General features: G+C 41.4%; 1 protein-coding gene and 1 pseudogene across 6 annotated transcripts in view; both read left to right on the forward strand.

Moving 5' to 3' along the window:
* The window catches only part of GLIS3 (GLIS family zinc finger 3), a 544141-nt gene that overhangs the window by 362206 nt on the left and 158067 nt on the right, over positions 1-23868 (forward strand). The gene's annotated exons all lie outside the window — the stretch shown is intronic.
* LOC102954420 lies at positions 6455-7473 on the forward strand (annotated as a pseudogene).

Below are 23868 nucleotides of genomic sequence, written 5' to 3' on the forward strand. Positions count from 1 at the left end.
CCCTCTCTAACCATTTTTTTTCCTTCCCCTCCCCCATGGTCTTCTGTTAAGTTTCTCAGGTTAGTACTTGGATGGGAGGTCATACGTCTTTAATCCATTTTGAGTTCATTTTTGTGTATAGTGTAAGAAAGTGGTCACATTTCATTCTTTTGCATGTCGCTGTCCAGTTTTCCCAACACCATTTGTTGAAGAGACTATCTTTCCCCCATTATATATTCTTGCCTCCTTTGTCATAGATTATTAACCATATAAGCATGGATTTATTTCTGGACATTTTTTCTGTTTTCTTCATCTATGTGTCTATTTTTGTGCCAGTGCAATGCTGTTTTGATGACTGTATCTTTGTAATATAGTTTGAAATCTGGGATTGTGATACATCCAGCTTTGTTCTTTTTTCTCAAGATTGCTTTGGCTATTTGGGGTCTTTTGTGGTTCCATATGAATTTTAAGATTATTTGTTCTAGTTCTGTGAAAAACACTACAGGTATTTCGGTAGCAGTTGCATTGAATCTATAGATTGCTTTGGGTAGTATGGACATTTTCACAATAACAGTGTTTCCAAAACATGAGCATGGAAAAGGGAGGCGTTTTTTGGCTCTTTTTTTTTTTTTTTAATTATTCCCTCATTCCTCTGAAAGAACTTGTAATTCCCCTTTTATATCCTGTAACTTGTATTTATTTGTTAATGTCTGTTACTTAACAAAAATCTGGGCCTCACAAGGACAAGAACTGGGATTTCTCTTTGTCTCCATTTCTAGAACTATGCCTGTCTTTCAGTAGGTTGTCCACATAGGTCGTGACTTCAGCCTCTAAACGTTTTGGCTCCCTTGGACACCACCATAGTAATAATAGCCATCATAAATGGAATCTTCTAATGAAAAGGCTCATTTTAGATCTCTGTCTTGGCCACAAAAGATTTACCAAAAAACCTTCACAAATCTGAAATCTTACATTTTATGATGTGCGCACCAAAGAGACAATTGTAGGAAGTGGCTAGATGAGTTTCATTTTTGGAGTAAGCTTCGATCTCCTTGACATTGATTTCCTCTAGACAGTTCACTGTGATCCGGATTATCGCTCTAGGAATTTTACGTTACATGTAGTGTCCCAAATATGGGAGCATTTTATTCGTAATCTCCTCTAATAGTGCTCTGAGTTGATTCGGTTTTCAGGTTTGCAGAGTGACGAGGGGGAGACTTAGAGGTGGTCCCTTCGTGTCAGAAGGAGTAACTGGGTGCTTGAAAGTCTCAACTTGATTGCCACTGCCTGTTCTTCATTGTGTGTTTATAGCATGTAATTCCGTGAGACCGAGGCAATGAAGGTGGATGTTTCTAATTTTTCAGCATTTTGTTTTCAACGTGTAGTTGGATAGCAGTGACTGAAGTTTGGGTTTCAGTTGCTTCCTCCTTTCATGCCCTCTTCTCTCCTTCCTGGCCCCCTTGCCCCCATTCTCTCCTTCTCTGTCCCTTTCCCTCTCCCCCCCTCCCCCCTCTCTCTTTTTCCCCTCTTGTTTTCTTTGTTTACTTTTTTTCCTTTTTATATGTAGCAATGCGTGGAACTATGTGCTAAGGAGGATTCTGTTATATTTTCTGAAGCCTCAGTGTTCTGGCTGCTTTTGGTAACAGGTGCTACCCGAGAAAGGTCATGTACTAGTTGGGCGTGCCCTCAGCTGCAAGTAACACCAAACCACACTGCAGGGGCTTAAACAAACAGGAGCTGTATTGTTCTCACAAAACCAGAAGTTTCCAGGGATAGGCAATTATTGGCTTTGGCTCCATGACTCAGCAATATCAGAGCCTGTCTTTGACGTTCTCTTGGCCTTTTGCTCACGATGGCAACACAGTGAATGCAGGCCTAACCATCACCGCCCATTTTCAAGGTAGTAAGAAGGAAATGATCACACTGGTCACATCTTCCCCTTTTTCAGGGAAGCCGAAGTTTTCCTCAGACTTTCTCCCAGCAGACATCGACACACGCCCGCTTTTCCAGAACTGGGTCATGCTGCCGTCCCTCATTGCAAGAGAGTCTGGGGAAGGGTGTTTGACTTTCTCGACACTGCAGGATGAGGCAGCAAGGGAGTGAGTTGGGAATGGCTTCCGGGTAGCTAACCAGCATTGTCTGCCACAGCCAACAAATATCCCGTTAATGCAGATCGTACCAGAGTACAAAGCCGGTGAGGCATGAAGATCGTTTCAGAGATGAGAGCATTTGAGTGTTTGCCGGAACACTGCCAGGGCAAGATAGCACAGCCAGGAATAAAGTCTAAAAGGAGTCGATGAGTTTTCTATTGCTGCTGCAACATTTACCACAAACTTAGTCTCTTCAAACAATATAGATTTGTCATATGCCACCTTTCTGGAGATCAGAAATCCAAAACAAGTTGTAGTGGGCTTACTGGGAGAATGTCACAGGGCCTGCTCCTTCTGGAAACTCTGAAGAAAGAATCCTTGCCCTTTTCAGCTTCGGAGAGGTGACTGCATTCCACGGCTCGTGATGCCTTCCTCACATTCCTCCCAACTTCTTGCTCCCATCGTCACAGCATCTCCTAACTCAGATCCTCCTGCCTTTGTCTTGGGAGGCCCCTTGTGACGACATGAGGCCTGCCTAGAGAATCCAGGATCATCTCTCCAGCTCAAGACGCTTCCTTTAATCAACCTGCAGGTTCCTTTGACCATGTCACGGAATGTATCACAGGTTGCGGGGGGTAGAACGCGGACATGGCCGGAGGGGCCAGTGTTCATCCTGCCACAGTGGGACGGGCAGGAACCACCCAGGAAGGCCACAAAAAGATGTCCATGGGAGAATGATAGTACATCTGTCCACCAAAGAATAGGGGCCAGCGTAGCGAGAATAAAGTTGCATCTGAGTGGCGTAGCTGTGTTATGAAGATGATCCTTACTCGTTTTTCTGTGTGGTTTGCTGAAAGCCGGTATCTGAGAGATGAATCATTTTAAGTATTTCTTGGCATCTAATCATAAGTGGCAGATCTGGAGACGGCTTACTTGGATGCCTGAAGCTATTACGAGATTTATAAATTTAAGAGAATGCTTGATTTGAACTCTTTCTTGGGAATTTGTTCATTTTAAAGAAAAGTGCACAGCAAATAAACGTGTTTACAAACAGCTTCACGTGGGAGAGATCAAAAAGGAATTCTTGGATTAATAATTTCTATTTCCACGCACAATCTGTATTATTGCTTGGCATTATGTTGTGTGATGAGTCTGGATTTTAATTGGTTGGTTTAGTTTAATCTTTTCTGAAAATTTCATACGAGTAAAATATCTCCATTTAGGTACATATTTGGTGGGTTTTTTAAAGAAAAAGTTTAGTTTTTGACAGGTAGCCTTAAATTTACAGCCTTAAAGTTCATAATAAATAAGAGCCACTAAAATGATGATTTATTGCCCAAAAGCCTTGATTGTTCAATGTTTATTTTTGAGAGAAAGGGATACAGAGTGTGAGCAGGGGTCGTAGAGAGAGAGAAAGAGGGAGACACAGAATCTGAAACAGGCTCCAGGCTCTGAGCTGTCAGCACAGAGTCCGACGCAGGGCTCAGACTCACAGACCATGAGATCATGACCTGAAGTTGGACGCTTAGATGACTGAGCCACCCAGGTGCCCCATGTTTATTTGTTTAAAGAGGAGAAGAACAGTTTTTATTTGTCCCTTGGTCTGTTCATTCACTGAGTGTTCCTTCGCTGATTCATCAGACATAACTGCGTAACATGCCATATGTGGGACACTGCAGCGAGCGTAAGTATGTACATAAGTATAGCTCAATTGCAAGCTCTGTGAGGGTAGGAAATAGGGCTTGCTGCTGATTAATCCAACAGATCCAACGCCTAGCACAGTCATGACATAACGTTAACACTCGGGAAACGTTGGTTGGACTGAGATGAAAATAGAGCCCCTGCCTTGCAGAGATCTCGAAGGCAAGAGAGCTGGGACATACAAACAGACGAACTGAAACACAGCCTTGTGAAAGCCCAGAAACGAATATCCATCGGCAGTTTCAGGGGACGCTGTCCTAAGTATCCGGTGTTTGCTGAATTTGAAAGTAGAGGAATTGGCCAAGTCGACCCAGGAAGAGTGTGTGCCAGGCAGAGGGAACGGAGGGGCGTGGCTCAGACATGAGCGAGGGGCTCTGATGATACAGGGCGTCGCTAGAATACAGATGAGTGGAGGTGAGGACTGAGGGGGCAGATGGCAGGAGACGAGGTTGCAGAGGTAGTTGGAGGCCTGGTGGGGAAGAGCATAGAGCCTCCCTTGCTAGGAGGCTAGGTTTTATCCTGGAGGCAACAGGAAGCCACTAGCAGCTTTTAGGTAAAGGACTGAGAAGATCATCTCTTCTTCCTTTCCATTAAACTTTTTAGCATCGTGAAATAGATCTTATCTGCCAGAGAGTGAGTATAACATAGATGGATATTTTAAATGAAAGTGATGATAACATGACTGATGAATCGAGCATCCAGCTTATGAGACAGATGATCGTCTACGTCTTTGAATCTTCTGGTGTCTCCTTCACCCTCTCTCCCCATCAGGGGAAATTGCCACTTTAATACTGTATTAATATCTCTCTTGCTTTTCCTTAAAGTTTTACCACATGTATATGCATCCCTAAAATATATATTGTTTGGTTTTGTCTGCTTTTCAAGTGTGTGTAATAGAATCATGCTGAATGCATTTCTTTTATGACTTTCTTTATTGCCTCCTGTTGTTTTCAAGATTTCTCCACTTCTATCTGTGAACCTATGGATCATTAATCTTCGCAGCTGTGTAATAGTTATTAACTGATTGTACCAGGTTCGGTGATCCCGCTTACCATCGTGGAAATTTGGGTCATGTCAAGTATTTTGTTACTGTGGACAGCCCTGTTTTAATTGTTCTTATACTTGTGTACGGGAGGCACGTGCAGAGAGTTTCTCTGGGAGAGAAATCCCCGAGTCCTAGTGGATCACACATCCAATTTTCTCATTGCCTTTTTAATCTTTGCCCATTTGTTGGTTATAAAATCTTCTCTCCCTAGAGTTACAATTTGCATTTTTCTACATACTCGTGAGGCTAAGCCTCTTTTCATATGCTCATTGGCTGACTGTATTTCTTCTGTGAAATACAAGTCTTTCTGCCTATTTTAGAGGGTTGTTTGTCTTTTACTGATTTGAAGGAGCCCTCCATTTATTCTGAATACTATCCTTTGGTGGATATCTTCTGCCAGTTCGTGACTTGGGTTTTTATTCACTGTAACATCTTTCGATGTGCATTCTTAATTTGAAGTTAAACAGCATTTTTTTTTTCATTGTGGCTTGTGTTTTTCTTTATTTTACCTAGGACACCTTTCCTACGTTACGATCTTCAAAATAATGTCCTATATTTTTGCCTAAATGTGTTAACCTGTTATCTTTCACTTTTAAGTTCTTGAAATCACTTTTAAGGTTTGGAATCTTTTTCCCCCCTGTGGACGATCAGTTGTTCTGGCAGCATTTTTTAACAATCCGTACTTTGCCCACTCTGTAATGTATCACGTTTCCATATATAAATGGGTCTGTTTATGGGATCTCTATTCTTTTCCATTGGTCTGTTTTTCTATCCTCATGCTTAAATATTAAATTACATAATGACTAAGACTTGTTATTTGATAGAACAAGCCCCCCAGCCTAGTTTTTCTTTAAGCCTGTCTTGGCCTCTCTTTCTGGGCTGTTTGCTCTTCTATATACATTTTAGAATAAGCTCGTCAATGTCCTTGAAAAATCCTATTTAGATTTTGATTAAAAGCTCATTGAATACTAGCTCCGTTAGAGGATCATAGCCACGTTTACAACAGTGAGCCTTCTTATTCCAGTATATGCCTTATCTCTCTATTTATATCGTCTCGAAGTTCTTTCAGGGAGTTTTATGCTTTTTCTTTTAACCTAAAAATCTTACACAACTCTTGTTAGTATGTTTCCCCCATGATGTATATTTTTGTTGTTGCTTTTATAAATGATAACTTTAACAGATTTGTATTTTAAATTCTTGAGTGGATAGAAATGCATCCTTTCTTAAGAAAGCATTCTCCTGGAGAATCCAGAAAAACAAGGATTCTCACTCATTGCTATTGAGAATGCAGAATGATTTAACCTCCATGACATGGTAGTCAACAAACCTACATATTTCTTTACCCTTGACCTAACAATTGCACTTTTAAAAATTTACCTTTATGAAACACCTCCGTAGATTTGAAGCAACATATAGTTATTTGTTGCAGTATTCTTTGCCATGGCAAGATATGAAATTCAAATGTTTAACTCTAGAGAATAGTTGAATCACCCTGGCTCGTGCATATAATTGAATCCCATAAAGCTGTAAAATCATGAGGAATATTTCCATGAACTGGTACGATGTGATATCCAGGACAGCTTTTTTTTTTCTTTCTTTTTTTTAATGCAGGTTTAAGTTTATTTATTTATTTATTTTGGAGGGGGGGAGGGGCAGAGAGAGAGGAAGAGACAGAATCCCGAGCAGGCTCTGTACCGTCAGCTGTCGCATCCATTACCTCATGCAGCATACAACACGGTGGACATCTTAGTGACCACAGCTGGCAGTGTGGACGAAGAAGTGCCTGGTACCACGTACCTGGGTGATTTCAGTCTCTGGGGGAAGGAGCTGCGTGAGAACAGGATCAACAGGATTGGAAACCTCCTGGTGCCCAGTGACAGTTGCTGCAAGTTTGAGGGCTGGTTGATGCCCATTATGGACTGGACGGTGCTGGAGCGGAACACGGAGGGCGTGAAGTGGACACGTTCCAAGATGATCGCCGGGCTGGGCGAGGAGATCAACAACACAGAATCAGTATATTACTGGGCTCAGAAGAACCACATGCCCGTGCGGAGCCCGGTGCTCACAGATGGCTCCCTGGGCAGTGTGATCTTTTTTGATTCCCACAAGAACCCAAGCTGGTCCTGGACATTAGTGAGGACGTGAGGCTCAGGAACACACAGGCCATTTTGCCAGGCACACTCAGATGATCATCCTGGGTGGGGGTGTGGTCAAGCACCACACCACCAACGCCAGCCTCATGGGGAATGGGGCCGACTAAGCTGTCAACATCCACATGGCCCAGGAATTTGATGAATCTGACTCTGGTGCCGGGCTGGACAAAGCTGTCTCTTGGGTGGAGGCAAGATCCGGGTGGAGGCACAGCCTGTCAAGGTCTGTGTGCCTATGCCTCCCCTGGTCTTCCCCCTGCTTATAGCTGGAACCTTTGTCCAAAAGAGACAGATGCCTTCACCCCTGAGAAGAATGCGGACGGAATGGCTACAGCTCCAGGGAAGTCCTCCCTCTCCTCTGTTTATTAGCCTGCACACCCAGTCTTTCCCTCACTCCTTGGTCAGCATCGTGTCTAGAATAAATGGTCTCATTGATCCTTGAAAAAAAAAAGTGGTAGCCCGATGCAGGGCTCGATCCCATGACCTGGTGTGATCATGACCTGAGCCGAAACTGAGAGTCAGACCCTTAAGTGACAGAGCCACCCAGGCGCCCCCCAGGATAGCTTTTAAGTGAAAAAAAGTAGGGTACAAAAGAATCTCTGTCGTATGCCACCCTTTGTTTCAGAAAGAAAGGGAAATACGTTCATGCACGTGTGCATGTATGCAGCTGTGGGTGTGCCTATACTTTATCTTGTAAAAAGAAACACAGGAAGGATCAACGAAGAAGTAATGACAATGGCTGACTCGATGGGCTGGGTTAAATAACTGGATGGAAGATGATCGGGATTGGAGAATACCTATTTATATAATTTTGAATTTTGAACTATGTGTGTATGTTACTTCATAAAAATGAAACCATAAAGGATGAAAAAATACCAGACCTTAAAAGTGAATGGAAACAAAAACAAAAGAATCCTAACTGCATATCAAATAGGTAACATAAGCAAATAATTAATTCACACTCTTTTACAACAGTACTCAATACATGTATTCTTATGAAATATTTACTAAAGGCAAAAAGAACTGTAAAGAAATCTGAAACCCTACTTAGTAGGTTTATTGTTAGTGTTAATATTTATAGTATGATGAAAAATTTTATATATATTATAGGATAAAGTAGATAAGCAGATAAATAATAAACATGGGTAAATATATATATATTAAAAAATTTTAAGTTAATACATATCTGTTATATATAATTACAAACCACAATATTTTTACTGTAAGAGGAAAGAGATATAATTATGCAATAAAAGAAGATAAGAAAAAAACTCTGTGGTACTAAATTTTGAATTGGTTCTATCAGATGAACTCATGATTTCATATATTTCCTAGCTCTGTGCATTGAAAGGACCTGGAAAGTGATAACCCTTTAGCAATAAGCACACTCAGCAAACAGTCTTAGTTTCTAGCATCATTCTTCACTAAAATGAGACAGGACTCCTTATAGAAGTGGCTAATTCCAGATCAGGAGCAGAGAAAGACCAAAGTGAACCTGGATTGTCTTTTTGGAGCCAGAAAGTGAGGAACTGCTCAAACGGTCATGGGGATCGTGTTAACAGAATACAGGTACTGGCCTATAGGAATTTCCACAGGTATTTGGGTGAATTTAAGCACCCAGAGAAACAGTGACAACCATGGATTATTGTGTATATATAAAAAGAGAATAAACAAAGTTTCTCTAAACTTACTAATTCCAGTAATTTGTAGATTCTTTAGGGGGCAAGATTGTATAATCTACAAGTGACGATTATTTTGTCTTCTTTTCTAGTCCCGATACGTTTCACTTCTTTTCCTCGTTTGATTGTATAGGTGAGAACCTTCTGTGTGATGCAGAATAGAAATGCTGATAATACATGCCTTCTTCTTATTCCTGTTTCCATTAAGGTCATGTTTGAAAATATTTCACAGTTGAGAATGCTACTGGTTATATGTTTTTAACGGGTTACCAAATTCTTTTATCTGCTTAGTTGGCTAAGAGTTTTTATCCTGAATGTTTTTTTTTTCCTTTCCTGTAGAGATAGTCATATGATTTTCTCCTTAACATTTTCTCATTGACATGGTCAATGAACCTTAAATTCCTAGAAAAAAACATGTTGAGCTTGGTCATGACGTGCTGTATTTTTTATGTATTGAATGAGTTAGTTTGCCAGTCAGTATTTCAAGATTTTGGCATTGATGTTAATGTGGATCACCTAAAACTTTAATTTCCTGTGCTAGTCTTATCTCATTTCCGTTCTCTGATAGATTTTATGGAAACTGGAACTTTTCTGGTTCTTGAATGTAAATGGAACTCAACTGCGAAGCCATCTAGACCAAGTGGGAAAATTTTAGATTTCTCATTGAATTATTTAATGGCTGTAGTATCATTTAGGATTCCTGTTTATTCTTAACTCTGTTTTGGTAATTTATGTTACTCGTGACACTTGCCTTTTTCATCTCAATTTACAGATTTATTGACATAAAGCATCATCACCTTTTTTTTTTTTTTTTTTTTTTTTAATTTTTTTTTTCAACGTTTATTTTATTTTTGGGACAGAGAGAGACAGAGCATGAACGGGGGAGGGACAGAGAGAGAGGGAGACACAGAATCGGAAACAGGCTCCAGGCTCCGAGCCATCAGCCCAGAGCCCGACGCGGGGCTCGAACTCACGGACCGTGAGATCGTGACCTGGCTGAAGTCGGACGCTTAACCGACTGCGCCACCCAGGTGCCCCGCATCATCACCTTTTTAATCTCTGCTGCATCTGTAAATATGTCCCCTTTTCATTCCTATTATCATTAATTTATGTCATCTTTCTCCACCTCCCCATTAATCTTGCCAGAGACTTGTCTATTTAATTATTTATCTGAAAAAAAAATAATTTTTGATTCATTTATCCTCTATTTTGTGGTTTTGTTTTCTATTGTATTCATTTTTTTTCTTACCCGTATTATTTTTTCCTTCTACTAATTTGGGCTAATTCTGCAGGTTTTTTCCCCCAACTCTTAATAATTTCTTATTTGTTGGGGCGCCTGGGTGGCTCAGTCGGTTAGGCGTCTGACTTCGGCTCAGGTCATGATCTCACGGTTGGTGAGTTCGAGCCCCGCGTCGGGCTCTGGGCTGACAGCTGGGAGCCTGGCGCCTGCTTCGGATTCTGTGTCTCCCTCTCTCTCTGCCGCTCCCCCACTTACGTTCTGTCTCTATCAAAAAACGAATAAATGTTTGAGAATTTTTTTTAAATAATAATAATTTCTTATTAACATAAGCATGGAGGGTTATGAATATTCCTTAAAGAACCGCTGTAGCTATTTCCCACAGATTTTGACATCATAATATGTGTGTTTACCTCAACTTAACGTAAAGCCAATCAATATCTGTACCTTTTTTCCAAACAGCGCTTTCATTAACTTCATTCACTCCCCATCAGGATTATATGCCATCCTCCAGAGTTGATTGATGTTTTTAAATTTCTTAATCCCTAAGTTAAATCTCAGCGCTATACTAGTAGTCCGTGTGTGTATTTACCCACAATTTCCCTGTTTTCTTTGGTCCCCAGTCTTTCTTGTTATCAGAACTTAATCCGTGAGGCATCTGGGTGGCTCAGTTGGTTAAGCATCCGACTTCAGCTCGGGTCACGATCTCACAGTTCGTGAGTTCAAGCCCTGCGTCAGGCTGTGTGCTGACAGCATGAGGTTGTTTGGGATTCCCTCTCTCCCTTTCTCTCTCTGCCCCTCTCTCACAAAAATAAACAAATAAACTTAAAAAAAAAAAAACAGAACTTAGTCTGAGATCATTTTCCTTTTTCCCTGAAGTACATGATTTAGATGTTCCTTCAGGGAGAACCTCTCAGTTTTTTTGTCTTTCTGGTAACATTTTTGTTTCCTCCTTGTTCATGAAAGATATTTACACCTCGTGTGTAATTTTAGGTAGATAGTTGTGTCTCACAGCAGCATTTTGGAGATCCCATTCTCTGCCTAGCTTCCAGTATTGCTGTGGGGTCTCACTGCTATTCCTTTGTAAGGAATCTGTCTCTCCTTTCAGCTGCTTTTAAGTTCTCTTCCTTGTCTTTGGTGTTTTGCTGCCTAGGGTGTTGTGTGCCTAGCGATGAATTTGTTTTTACTTGTCCCGCTTAGACATCATTGTGGTTCCTACAACATGGCATTTTGTCTGCTTCAGTTCAGGAGAGTTCTTTTTCAAAATACTGACTTCCCTCCATCACTGTGCTATCATCTCCTGCAACTTTGATTAGACGTCTATTTATTATGTGTTTTCAGTTTACATTCTATATCCTTTAAACTCTTCTAATTTTTTTATCACCTTGTCTGTCTATTCCATCTAATTTATATACATTCATTTTCCAAGTTACTAAGTCTTTCTGCAGCCACATCTCCTCTGCTCTTTAACTCATCAATTATATATATATATTTAAAAATTTTTTAATGTTTATTTATTTTTGAGAGAGAGAGAGACCGAGTGCAAGTGAGGGAGGGGCAGAGAGAGAGGGATACACAGAACCTGAAGCAGGCTCCAAGCTCCGAGCTGTCAGCACAGAGCCTGATGTGGGGCTCGAACTCACGAACCATGAGATCATGACCTGAGCCGAAATCGGATGCTCAACCGACAGCCACCCAGGCGCCCCTCATAAATTGTATTTTTATTTTTAGTGATTGCATGTTTAATTTTCAGAAGTAGTTTTTATTTTTCAGAACTGCTTACTCAATTTTTAAAATTTCTTGTTTCCTTTTTTTCTTTGTTTCTCTTCTATTTCTTCAAATATTTAAACCCTACTAGATGTGACATTTCAATACTTCTATAGCTGGCAGGCTTCTCAGGTCTCGCTCTGTCATGCGTAGTGTCCACTGACTATCACTTGGTGGTAAATTTTGACTGTGCGCTGACACTCTTTAAAAACTTCACCTTTGGGGATTCTTTCAGGCCTGGGTCGAAAATGCATTCTTCTGGGGAATGTTTGTCACTTCTAAAATCTCTGAGACTCTATCAGTCAGTTAAAATGATCAGCTTTGGGGTGTTTGGGATCATTCAAATACTGTAAATTCTGGATCCAAATTCAGGTTTTGGGATTAGGAATTTTGTAAGGCAGCCTTTTTTTTTCTCTCTTTATCAAGAGGTAAGACCTCTGTGTCCGATGTCTCACTCTGTAGGTCAGGCTTATTTACACATATTGTTTTCCCAACTCATTTGCTGACCGTGTTGCCATTCAGAAGCCCCTGCTTTATAAATGAGTCTCTCTCTGAACTCGAATGGAAATCTGGATCCATGCTTTGTCGTTTTTCCCACCTGGCCTTTTAGAAGCCAAGCTCTAGGGTGCCTGGGATTAGTAGAATATCCCCAGTTCTTGCTTACCCTTGATTGCTGGGGTTTTTCGTTTGTGTGTGTGTATGTGTTTCTGGCTTTTAAAGAATTCCCTTATTCTGTTGCCAAGGCAGCCATGCATTAAAAAAAACTCTTTAAAAATTTTTAACCAGCATTTTTAGATGGGCCGCATCAGAGGTAAGTTCTCTGAACATCTCATTTGCCATATTGCTGGGAACAGAAATAAACAGTAGATAAGGAATGATTTTTAGGAAGACAACATAAATGGCAGGATTGATCATCAGTGGACATCAGGCAGAGGCTGGATACAGGGAGACAGTTTTTGTTCTCGTGATTTATTCACACAATAATGCACAACTCCGGTGTAAATACTTAGATCTCGTCCCATAGGCAACACACGTAAAACAACTCAAAATGAAGGTATTTAAGACTCATTAGTTGTGGAAATCGTTGATGACTTTTTGTGGTATTTTAAACTAGGTCTGTGAGTCAGAGTGTATTTTCACAGCCTAACCTTAAGGAAGGGATACACTTGCCAAATCTGGAGCGAGAAAAATGAATCCCAAATTGAGGTGTAGGTGTCAGAACGGTTCCTGCCAGCATTACTTATTTGCCAAACATTTTTCAACATAAGGAGAGCACCTGAGCACATGCCAGGCCGTGGACCGCGCTGGGGGGTGTCAACCGAAGCAGCTTTTCATTTCTCGCTGGGAGGGTCAAAAAGAGATGAGCCCACAGTGAGAAGCCCCTTTCTGTCCATTTCCTAAATGCAGCAGGGGGCTTCTCCGGAGCAGTGCTTCTCAAGGCGAGGTCCACACCACAGGATTTGTCAGAAAGGAGATTCTCAGATCCACCTCGAGGCCCAGAGATTGGTGTTTGATCACACCTTCCAGCTGACTCTCATGCATACTAGAGCTTGAGAAGGGCGGCTCCTAAGAAGGCTGGTTGAGGGGCACCTGGGTGGCTCAGTCGGTTAAGTGTCCGACTTCGGCTCAGGTCATGATCTCGCGGTTCATGAGTTCGAGCCCCACATCGGGCTCTGTGCTGACAGCTCGGAGCCTGGAGCCTCCTTCAGATTATGTGTCTCCCTCTCTCTCTGTCCTTACCCCACTCATGGTGTGTCTCTGTCTCTCTCTCTCTCTCTCTCACTGTCTCTCAAAAATAAATAAACATTAAGAAGGCTGGTTGAAATAGAGTGAACGTGATTGTTCAGAAAACAGTTCATTTTCAATTGGATTCTCCATTGTCAAAATACATTTGTCTCCAAGCAAATTATTTATAACAGACACAAAAAAATTGAATGTCCGGTGGTCTCGGACTAGGAACATGAATTATGGTGTAACCATTCGATGAAATTATGCAGCCATCAAAGTTATTTAAGGATATTTAATAATAAGGAAAATGCTTACAAAAGTGTTTAAATGTATGTTCGCATCCCTCTGCAAACATACATTCTGATGATGGCAAGTGTAGACATTAATTGTGGTCCCAGGAATTCCTTAGTTGTCCTTGAAAATCAACGAGAACAAAGTTGGTTCTCCATGGATAGTGAGATTCTGGGATATTTTTACATATACCTATAATAACACATATGCATTCTTATTTCATGTATTTGTAAATTGTCTAGAATAGGCAAGTATTAATTTCATACAATGCTAGAAGGAAATAAACTGTTTTTTTTTTTTTTTAAGTTGTAGCAGAATTGCTTTGAATTGCGGGTTTCAGAAAATTAAAGATTGCACCTGCCTTGCTGCATTTCTGCAGAGCAGTTGGGGGAAGAAGCAGTACAAAGAGATCCTGATCTGGCAGATGGGATGGGGCCATGGCAGAGTCAGGTGCATTGTCAGTGGGCTTTCCTCTGGGGATATTTTCGGGCCAGTTCGTGACACTGCTGACTGGCCGTAAATCCTGAAAGTTTGAGAGCTGGAATGAGAACACAGGACATGCACAAACCTCCTTCCCCACGATTCTGCAGCTCAGAAAATCCCCAACATCTGGCTCACGTGTGAAGCCAGGAAAGCTACGGTTTCCACTGGCAGCCGGCCTTACCGAGAGCCTTAGCCGGTTGGCTCTATGACACACAGGGAAAACACTTTGCGAGGATTTGCTGAGCATTTTATTCCCAAGTGGAAAATCTGCACACACATCCAATTAAACTAGAGACAATTTTGTAAGGCACCTCCTAGGGGATAAAAGTGTTTGACCTGATCAGGATTGGTCAAAGTAGAGATTATTGGATATCACACAGCCTGGTCTTTTGGTTTAACACTGGCCAAATTAAAACTAGAATAATACTTAGAGGCCAGGAATACTTTGACGAAGACAGAAAATCCACTGTTAACTTTTTTTTTCTACTTTTATTATAGAAGTTCACAAAAAAATTATCGAAAGGAAAAAGAAGAATTATAATACACATGCCCATCACCCAGCTTTAAATACCATTTACTCCTTGGTAATGGGAAAAATATTTTGAGCTTCTGGGTTGAAAATCTTACCAACTCTATCCCATAAACGAACATGCCTTCCTTTATGGTGAGAAGGGTTTGGGTTCAGAACCTCTGTCCATCCGCTGGAGCTCTTTTGCGTCTTCTTTCAAGAGGCTTTGTGGGGAACGAAAGAGTAAAAGTAAAAGGGACGCCCATTGTAATGATGGCTACTGACGTCCCAGTTGCTACACTGACCTCCAAGGCATCTCAGTAAAATTCCTTCCAAGTTTTAAGAGCCGACACTGATTCCCATCGTTTATCCGTGCATAAAGCAGTGAGTGCAGTTTGCTTTGAACACTTTTCAGCAGAACCTTTAACAAGGAAAAGCATTTCTTTGTTGCCCCCTTTCTCAAAGAAGCAACCGGCATTAAGCATCTAGCATTAAGATATATGGACAACTCATTTTCACTAATCCCTCTTCTTTGGTTCCATGCTTTTATATATTGAATAGCTGAAAAGAAAAGTCACTTTTCCCTTCCAAAACTACTTCTGGAAAACATGTTTGTTTGTTTGTTTGTTTGTTTTTCTTAACACTAAGCATCAGCCTAGGTACCGTATAAGAATAAAGCGAATGCCACTGTTCTTGTCCTCTGAATGTCCTCATTCTAACATCACTTAGTTGGGGCTGTGGTGTGAACAGCAAAGCTGGCCTGAGGCAAGGTTTTCAGTGGGGAGTCCTGTTGTCTCACTGACTTTGTGCTATAAAATCTGGCCTCAGTTCCTCTAAAAGTAATTGGCCTTAAGATACAATAAAATTTCAATTAAAAATTCAACCCACTTAGGGGTGCCTGGGTGGCTCAGTTGGTTAAGCGGCCGACTTCGGCTCAGGTCATGATTTTGCGGTCCGTGAGTTCGAGCCCCACATCAGGCTCTGTGCTGAAAGCTCAGAGCCTGGAGCCTGGCCTTGGATTCTGTGTCTCCCTCTCTCTCTGCTCCTCCCGCATTCATGCTCTGTCTCTCTCTCAAAAATAATTTAAAAAAATGCAACCCACTTAAAGTTGACAAACTGTATAATAATAAAATACTGTCAGTTCCCAAGTTAAGCCTCAGTTAAAATACAAAAATGTAATTAAATTAAAACAAACATGGAAGTATTGGTAATTGCATTTGCCACCATGTGGAGTATGACAGATGAAGATATATACCAAGTGGAGTGATCAGACCCCAGGACTTGTGTAATTTTCCTAAGCGTTCCCAGCATATTAAACCTTCAGATGGAATCATAACTTCAGTTGTTAATGTCCAGGTTGTCTAATTACATGATTCGCTTTGTTCTACTTCTGCCATCCTTTGCAGTTCTTAATCGTGCTACAGATTTGAGCCCCGTCCCTTCCACCGAAACTCTTTTGCGTCTTCTTTTAAGAAGCTTTGTGGGGAAGGAAAGAGTAAAAGTAAAAGGGACGCCCATTCTCATGATGGCCACTGACCTCCCAGTTGGTACACTGACCTCCAAGGCATCTCGATAAAATGCCTTCCAAGTTCTAAGAGCCGACACCACTTCCTGTCACACGATGTCCGAGGTACCACTTCTCCCCGTTAACACCCTGTCCGTACAAGTGGTCGTGGGAGCAGGCGCCTCCACTGGTCTGCTGGGAGCTACTTGTACGTGAGAGCCACTCGGGGTAGAGATACCGTGGAGACTCTTGTCAAGTTCCAAAGCCTTCATGTTCTCCATAAAGACCTCCGTGTGGTTCCCTGCCAAATGAGATGGTTTCACTTGGGCATCGCATACTTTGAAAAACCCCTTCGTGAGGTAGATCTTTCCTTTTTTCACATTTTGGGACATGCACACTGTAAGGGATGAACTTTGTTGTTGTTGAAGGAATGGGGGTGTGCTCTGTTCTTGGACTTGTATGAAATCTAATTTGTATGAAATTGAACATATTTTTAAATATCAAACATAGATATGGCTGGGCATTTGAAAACTAATTTTGACTTTAGGAACAGCTTTGGTCACTTCATCAAGCTATTTTCACTCTTCTGTGTAGTCGAAAGCTCAGACTTAGGGGATGGCCAGTGGGCCAGGAGATCCCTACTTGACCTCCAGAGCTAGAACATTGCAAACTCCGAGTTGGCAGGGATTCCTTTCTTTAGTGACTCTGTGATAGGTGTGAATTTGTTCTTTGTTCTCTGGTCAGCCCTACTGAGTGCCTGTCCTGAGTCAGGGACTGTGCCAGGTGCCAATCAGCCTTTGGTAAAGAAAACATATGTGTCACTCACTGGGCTCTGAAATTTAAGACCTCTTGGTATCAGTAATGGGTAATAGACTGATAGGGTGTTTACTGACATCTTTCTTCCTCGTGACGCCTTCTCATGCTATGTGAATGTAACATGCCCACCCTCTTTCTCTCATAAAACAGTGACTTTTCAGTGCCAACGAGCTGACTGACGAAAAACTACCCACAAAAGTAGTGTACCCAAGGCCCTTTCCATGCTGTGCACCTGGCCGAGGTTGTCACATGCCATGCTTGATAACTAGCTTTATAGTAGAAATACTACCTGGTCTCATCCTTCAAATGGTGACACCATTCAGGTTTTTAGAATTGAAATGTTTGAGATTATTGTAGATTTACATACACTTGTAAGAAATAATACAGAAATACACTCATGTGTACGTGTGTGTATTCTGTACAGTTGTATTGCCTGGGTAGATTGTAGTCACCATTACAATCAAGATTTCCCACACCACAAGGATCTCTGTTTCCTTTTCATAACCATGCCCACTTGCCTCCCCCGGCCCCTTCCTTAACTTTTCTGGCAACCATTAATCTGTCCTCTATTGCTAAAATTTTTTCAGTTCACAAGTGTTAACCGAAGTGGAAATGCACAATATGTAACCTCTTTGGATTGGCCTTTTTCATGGACCCTAATTCACTGAAAATTCAATTCATTCAATTCAGAATTCATTCAATTTGTTGTGTCAATATCTTATTCTTTTTTTATCATTGAGTAATATTGCATCGTATGTTTATTTCACAGTATTCCATACTTGGTTTAACCATTTATCTGGTGAAGGACATCTGGGCTGAATCCAGTTTGGGGCTGTTACAAGTAACAGTGGTATATGAACATTTTGTGTGTAGGTTTTTGTATGGATAGAAGTTTTCGTTTCTCCGGATAAATAGCCACTGTTGCAATTTCTGGGTCATCTGTTAATTAAAAAAAAAATGTAAGTGGTCTCTACACCCAATGGGGGCTTGAATTCATGACTCCAAGATCGAGAGTCAGACAGATGCTATACTTACTGAGCCAGTCAGATGCCCCTTATGTTTAGTTTTTTAAGAAACTACCAACCCGTTTTCCATAGTGGATACACCACAAGCGTGTATCAGTGTGCCAGATTCTCCACATCCTTGTCAGCAGTTGGCGTTGTCACTATTCTTTATTCCTAGCTATTTTGGTAGGCAAGTAGTGATATCTCTTGGTTTCAATTCGCATTTTCCTGATGGCTAATGCTATTGAAATATTTTCATGTGTTTTCTTGTCCTCCCCCTATATTCTTCTGTGAAATGTCTGTACATCTCTTTTTCCATTTTCTAATTGGATTATTTGTGTTATTACCATGAATTTCAGGTTTTTTATTTAAATACACATAATCCATGCATACACGTTGGCAAACATTTTTTCTGACCATAGCTTTTATTTTCCTATCTTCTTCCCACGGGCTTTCACGGAGCAAAAGTTTTTAAGTGTGATGAGGAAAGATTCATCAGTATTTCTTTTTACAGATTGTGCTCTAGATATTGAAGTCTAAGAAAGACCTCTGTGTCTAATTCTAGACACCAAAGATTTTGTCTTATTTTTTTTCTAAAATTTTTATAGTTTTATGGTTTACACTTACACCTTTGATCCATTGTGACTTCATTTTTGTGTGAGGTATGAGGCTTAGGTCAAGACTCATTTTCATCCATAGATAGCCATTTATCCATGGTGCCCCAGCGCCATTTGTTGAAAAGCCTGCCCTTCCTTTACTGGGTTGTTTCTGCACCTTTGTTAACTGTCCATTGAACATTTTGTATGGGCTGATTTCTGGATTCTACATTCTGCACCGTTGAGCAGTGCGTCTGTCCTGTCATCAGTATTTCACTGTCTTGAGTGACCCTTCACAGCCAAGAAAGTGACTCTCCTCACTCTGTTCTTCTTCGTTAAGACAATTTTAGCTATTCTAGGGCCTGTGCCTTTCCTGCAAGTTTTGAGTGACGTGTGGAAACCTCACTTAGAAGTCTTTCTACCTTCCCTGCCTTTAAATAACATCATCTTGAGTATCAGATGATGTTGTAATTTTGGTCTCAGTCATCAAATCTTAATTGAAATCTCATGAGTAAATGATAATCTGTTGTATGTAACAATATTTCTCTTTTTTTTCTTTTTATCTTTTGTCTTCCTGATGTCCCAGGATTCTTTAATCATCTCCTTTCTGTTTGAAGAAATTTCTTCAGCTAATCTTTAAGGGTGGCTTTGCTAGCATTAAATTCTTTGTTTTCCTTCATCTGAGAGTGTTTTTATTTTCCCTTCACTCCTGAAAGATAGTTTCTCTGGATATAGGACACTCAGTTGACAGTTCTTTTCCCTTTTAGCCCGTGAAACCACTTGGTTCTGTCCTCCATGGTTACAGACAAAAAAAAAAAAAAATCCACTCTTGTTTGAATTGATGTTCATGTGTAATCAGTATAGCCTTTCTGTCTGGCTGCTTTTAAGATTTCTTAATTTATTTTTAAAATTTTAATCATCATGTCTCTTCATGTGGATTTTTCTGAGTTCATCTTGTCTGCACCCACTAAGTTCTTTGGATCTGTGGGTTTGTGTCTTTCGCCAAATTTGGGAAGTTTTTGGCCGTAATTTCCTCATACATTCTTCCATTCCCACTTTCTTCTCTCCTTCTGAGACTCTGCTGTTGAGAACGCTAGCCTTTTATTATTGCCCTGCAGGCCCTGGAGGCTCTGTGGGTTAGTTTTTCAGTATGTTTTCCCTTTTTGTTGAAATGGGGTGAATTCTTTTGTTCTGTCCTCTCTGGTCTCCACGATCGACTCTATCCAGTGAGTTTTAAAATTTCTGTTACTTTGTTTTTCAGCTCTATAATTCCCATTCGATTCTTCTTTGTAGCTTCTGTTTCTTTCCTGAGATTTTTTATTTTTTCATTTATTTCAAGAAAATTTATAATTGACTCAAGTGTTTTTATGAAAGCTGCTTTAAAGTCCTTTTCATAAAATTCCAACATCTGATTTCTCAGATTCTTTTTAGTATTGGCTTTAGTTGATTGTCTTTTTCATTCGCATTGGGATTTTCTTGGTTCTTGGTTGATGTGTGATTTTCTATTAGATCCTGGATATTTTGTCATTTATGTTTGGAAACTCCAGATTGTATTTTAGTTTGTTTTTTTTTTATTTTAGTAGGCAGTCACCCTATTTAGGTTTAGCATATGGGTCTTTGATTACTTTAGTAGGCTGTGGTTCTTCAGACCTTCGGGGGTGCTATTTTGGTTGGGTTGGTTTATCTGGTGCCGCTGGGGATGCCCCTGGTGTGGCTGGTGCTGCCTGAGGGGTCGAAGGGGTTTCCCCACTGGACATCTCTCAGTGGGGGAAGAGTGTGGTTGGTTTCCCCTGTCCATTTTCCCAGCTTTAGGAGGAGAGTGTCAGACGCATAGGAACAAAGAACTTTCCCAGATTGGGTCACAGGCTGTATGTGGACCGCTCTTACTGGTTCCATTTGCCTACACAAGTATCTAGTTTAAAGTGTATAAACAGTCTCCTTCCTAAAGATTTTTCTTTTATTGTCCCTTTTTATAAATTGCTGGTATTAAATTCTTTGGGCATTTCTGGGCCTCGTGCTGTCTTCCCTTCTTGGGGCAAAAGTTCCAAGGAAGTCAGTGGTTATGTTAGGTCGAGGAAGTGGCATTAGGCGTATAGGACCAGAGCCAGGTTGATTTGTGATAATCTGCTAACCTAGACCCCTGTGCTTTTGATTGTATTTGTGTTGCTGGATCTGGTCCTATTTGCTTACCCCACACCCTCCTATCATCTCTGTTCCCCTCTCCAGGCCACAGTGCAGCTGGAGTGAGTTAAATGGCCTATTCACTTGGGTGACCTCATGTGAACAAGTGACCTACCAATTTGAAGCTCCCTCCTGGTCTATGCAAGTGGCATTACCTTGTTTACCAGTTACCACATTTTACTGAATGTTGGGCCTGATCTCGAGACTTTACTCACATTTTATCAGGACACCAGCCCTCTGCCTCAAAATATAGCTAGCTTTGAGGAATAGCTTACATTAATTGGAGACTCAGTGGTACATATGGCCCTGGGGATGAAAAATCAGATGGTGGATTAATAGTATGATATTCCTAATTATACATGAGTTTGCAGTAAATCTGCTTGAGAGATCAGAATAGAGGTGGGGAACGGAGGTGGTGCTGGAATTGTGTGAATCGTTTATTATCACACAAGGAAGCTTCAGTACATATTTAATTTCTTAACATTTATTTTAGAGAGAGAGACAAAGCACAAGTGGGGGAGGGGCACAGAGAGAGCCACACACAGAACCCGAAGCAGGTTCCAGGCTCTGAGCTGTCAGCACAGAGCCCGACTTGGGGCTCGAACCCACGAACCGTGAGATCATGACCTGAGCCAAAGTCAGACGCTTAACCTACTGAGCCACCCAGGCGCCCCTTGCTTCAGTCCATGTTTAAAGTTTGATTCGTGCAACCATCAAAGGCCCGGAGCAGACCATCTTCAGCAACACCCTTAGCCTCCATTTCCCAGCCTCCGCAGGCTCCTGGGCGTCCTGGACTGCGGAACCAGCCCAGGGAGCCCTGTCTGCTCACACGAGGTACTGGCCAAAGGCAGTCTCTTGTCGGGTGGAGCACGGCCCGTGCTGTAGAAATGCAGAACACCCTGCTCGGTGGGCCCCGTGGCTCCCAGGTATTGAGAATCTGTTTGGTGGTTTTAATCTTCTATAAATCATTCTGTAATTTAACTAAAAGAAGACTTTGTTTTCCTTCAGGAAAGTCATTCTTGACAGCTCCTCACTTAATTTATTTTAATTATCGTGACTGGTTTATTTCTCTTCTTTTTCTCTGCAAATGAATTTATAATTGATGTGGGTAGAACACATTATGCAGTTTATAGTTTAGTAACGTTATAAAGTTTTCATTTAAATTGGCAATGGCAAAAACTACTAGGGGACATGAAGAAAGAATTTTTATGGAGCTAGATTGTTGCAGCACTCAGTGGTTTGGGTTTGTACTTAAAATCCGTAACACAGATGACCTCTGCTTCTCTTGGGGGTTGCATATCAACAATCCCTTACTTTTCCAGAGCAAGTGTGGCTTTCTTTCAGGAAAGCGAACCTTGCTCTCTTTGCCAAAATGTTTTATTACTTGAAAGATCCCTTGCTATTGCTGGATGACCCACTTCATTAAAAAAAAAAAAAATCAATGGACCTAGTGGTAGCTGCTCTCTGTCCACACTAGCTGTGTTCTAGAGAAAAACACAGGTCTACCTTCTGGCCTCAAATATCCACACACCAGGAACCAGCACCTTGCAATTAACAAATCCTAAAATTGTGGAATCTCCTTTCTGACGGAAAAATCGTACCTAGTTTTGACGGACACGGTGAAAATTTTGCCTTGTAAATGACACTCCGTGTAAAGGGACTGTACCAAGGATGAGAGAATGTTGTTTACTAGCCAAGGGGGCCTCAGTCATGGCCATTCACCTTGATTTTGACTCTGATTTCTTCTAATTCAGGCAAGTTTGGGTTTTGTGTCGTTTCTGCTCATAGTTGAGAGCCAGTGACCCCCGCAGTGACCCAGGCCTTGACTGTCCTACCTTCTTTCTGGCTAGCTGCCTGAAGGCTTCTGTAGATGACAGGGGCAATAAAGGAATTCAAGATGCAAGCCAATTATTATTTGTTTGTTTTTTCTATTTCTGAGAAAAGTGTTGGTAAAGAAAAGAGTTTGAAACTATCCATGGGCTAAATAGGTCAGCGGATATAGATTATCATCTTCAGGGTTGGTTTTTCTTGACTGACCAGAACCTAAAAGAATCTCATATATTTATTGGTTTGCACTTACTTGGGTAGGAAATTTATGGAGCATCTTTTCCTGTGTCCATAGAGGGCCCCAGCTTTTATCCAGAAGGAAAAGAAAAAAAAAGAGAGAGCGAGAGAGAAACTTCTTTGTTTTCTGTCAGTGACCGCTTGTTAAACAGGAGTGCAGTCAGACGCACAAACGCTGCGGTCGTGTAGCCAGACATCTGACCTTTGTAGTCGGAATGGCTAGAACCGTAACAAGCGTGCAGAGCCTGGCACGAGTAAGCGGGACTTGACTGGGGTTGGGGGACCTCGGTGGGGAGTTGGAGTCTCCGTGCTCAGAGCACCTGGGATAGGGGTTTACTATGAAGGAGGGGGGTAAAAAAGAGACATTGTTGTCAGATGATTTCTTTTTTAATTTATGCAGCTGTGTAGGCGAAAAACTGAAGTCAAAGGAACCCCATGCTGGTAGAGGAAGGGCAGAATCCTGGGAAAGAGTACCTTTTGGAATGTCACGTTCTTTTCTTTTCTCTGCATTAGCAAGTAAATACGGTAGCACTGCCTGGAAACAACAAAAGAATTGAAATGCGCCATTCTAAGAGGCATAATAATAAAATCAGACAGGCCAATGCGGGACTTTATTTTTGAAGTATAAGCAGTCACTATGCAGGTGGAGTAAGAATAAAGCTGTCTGAGGATTCCTCCCTCTGTAGTAGACATACAGAGCCCAGAGCCTGCCAGAGCTCTCTAGACACTTTCGCCATATCTCTCAGGGCTTTGAATGTCCTTCTGGGAAAGAAATTTGCTGGCGGGCGGTTGGCCGTCCCGTTGGACAGGTTGTAGTCTTCTGGGCCCGCCTGGTAGAGTGTTGGGATAGAAGATGTCTCATGACAAGGATTAGCTTATGCGGGATGTCCTAGCCTCCATCCGTCTGTCCCTGAGCTCAGCCATTCAGCCCATGAGTTTTGAATTCCTTATTTGTTCGAAGTCTTGGGAAAACACACCAACTTTATCAAGTCATCAAGGAGCCATAGACAGCCTTGAATGTTCGCATCATGCCACCTGTGGAGCA

This window comes from Panthera tigris, chromosome D4 (assembly GCF_018350195.1).
Source record: "Panthera tigris isolate Pti1 chromosome D4, P.tigris_Pti1_mat1.1, whole genome shotgun sequence".
Lineage (NCBI taxonomy): Eukaryota > Metazoa > Chordata > Mammalia > Carnivora > Felidae > Panthera > Panthera tigris.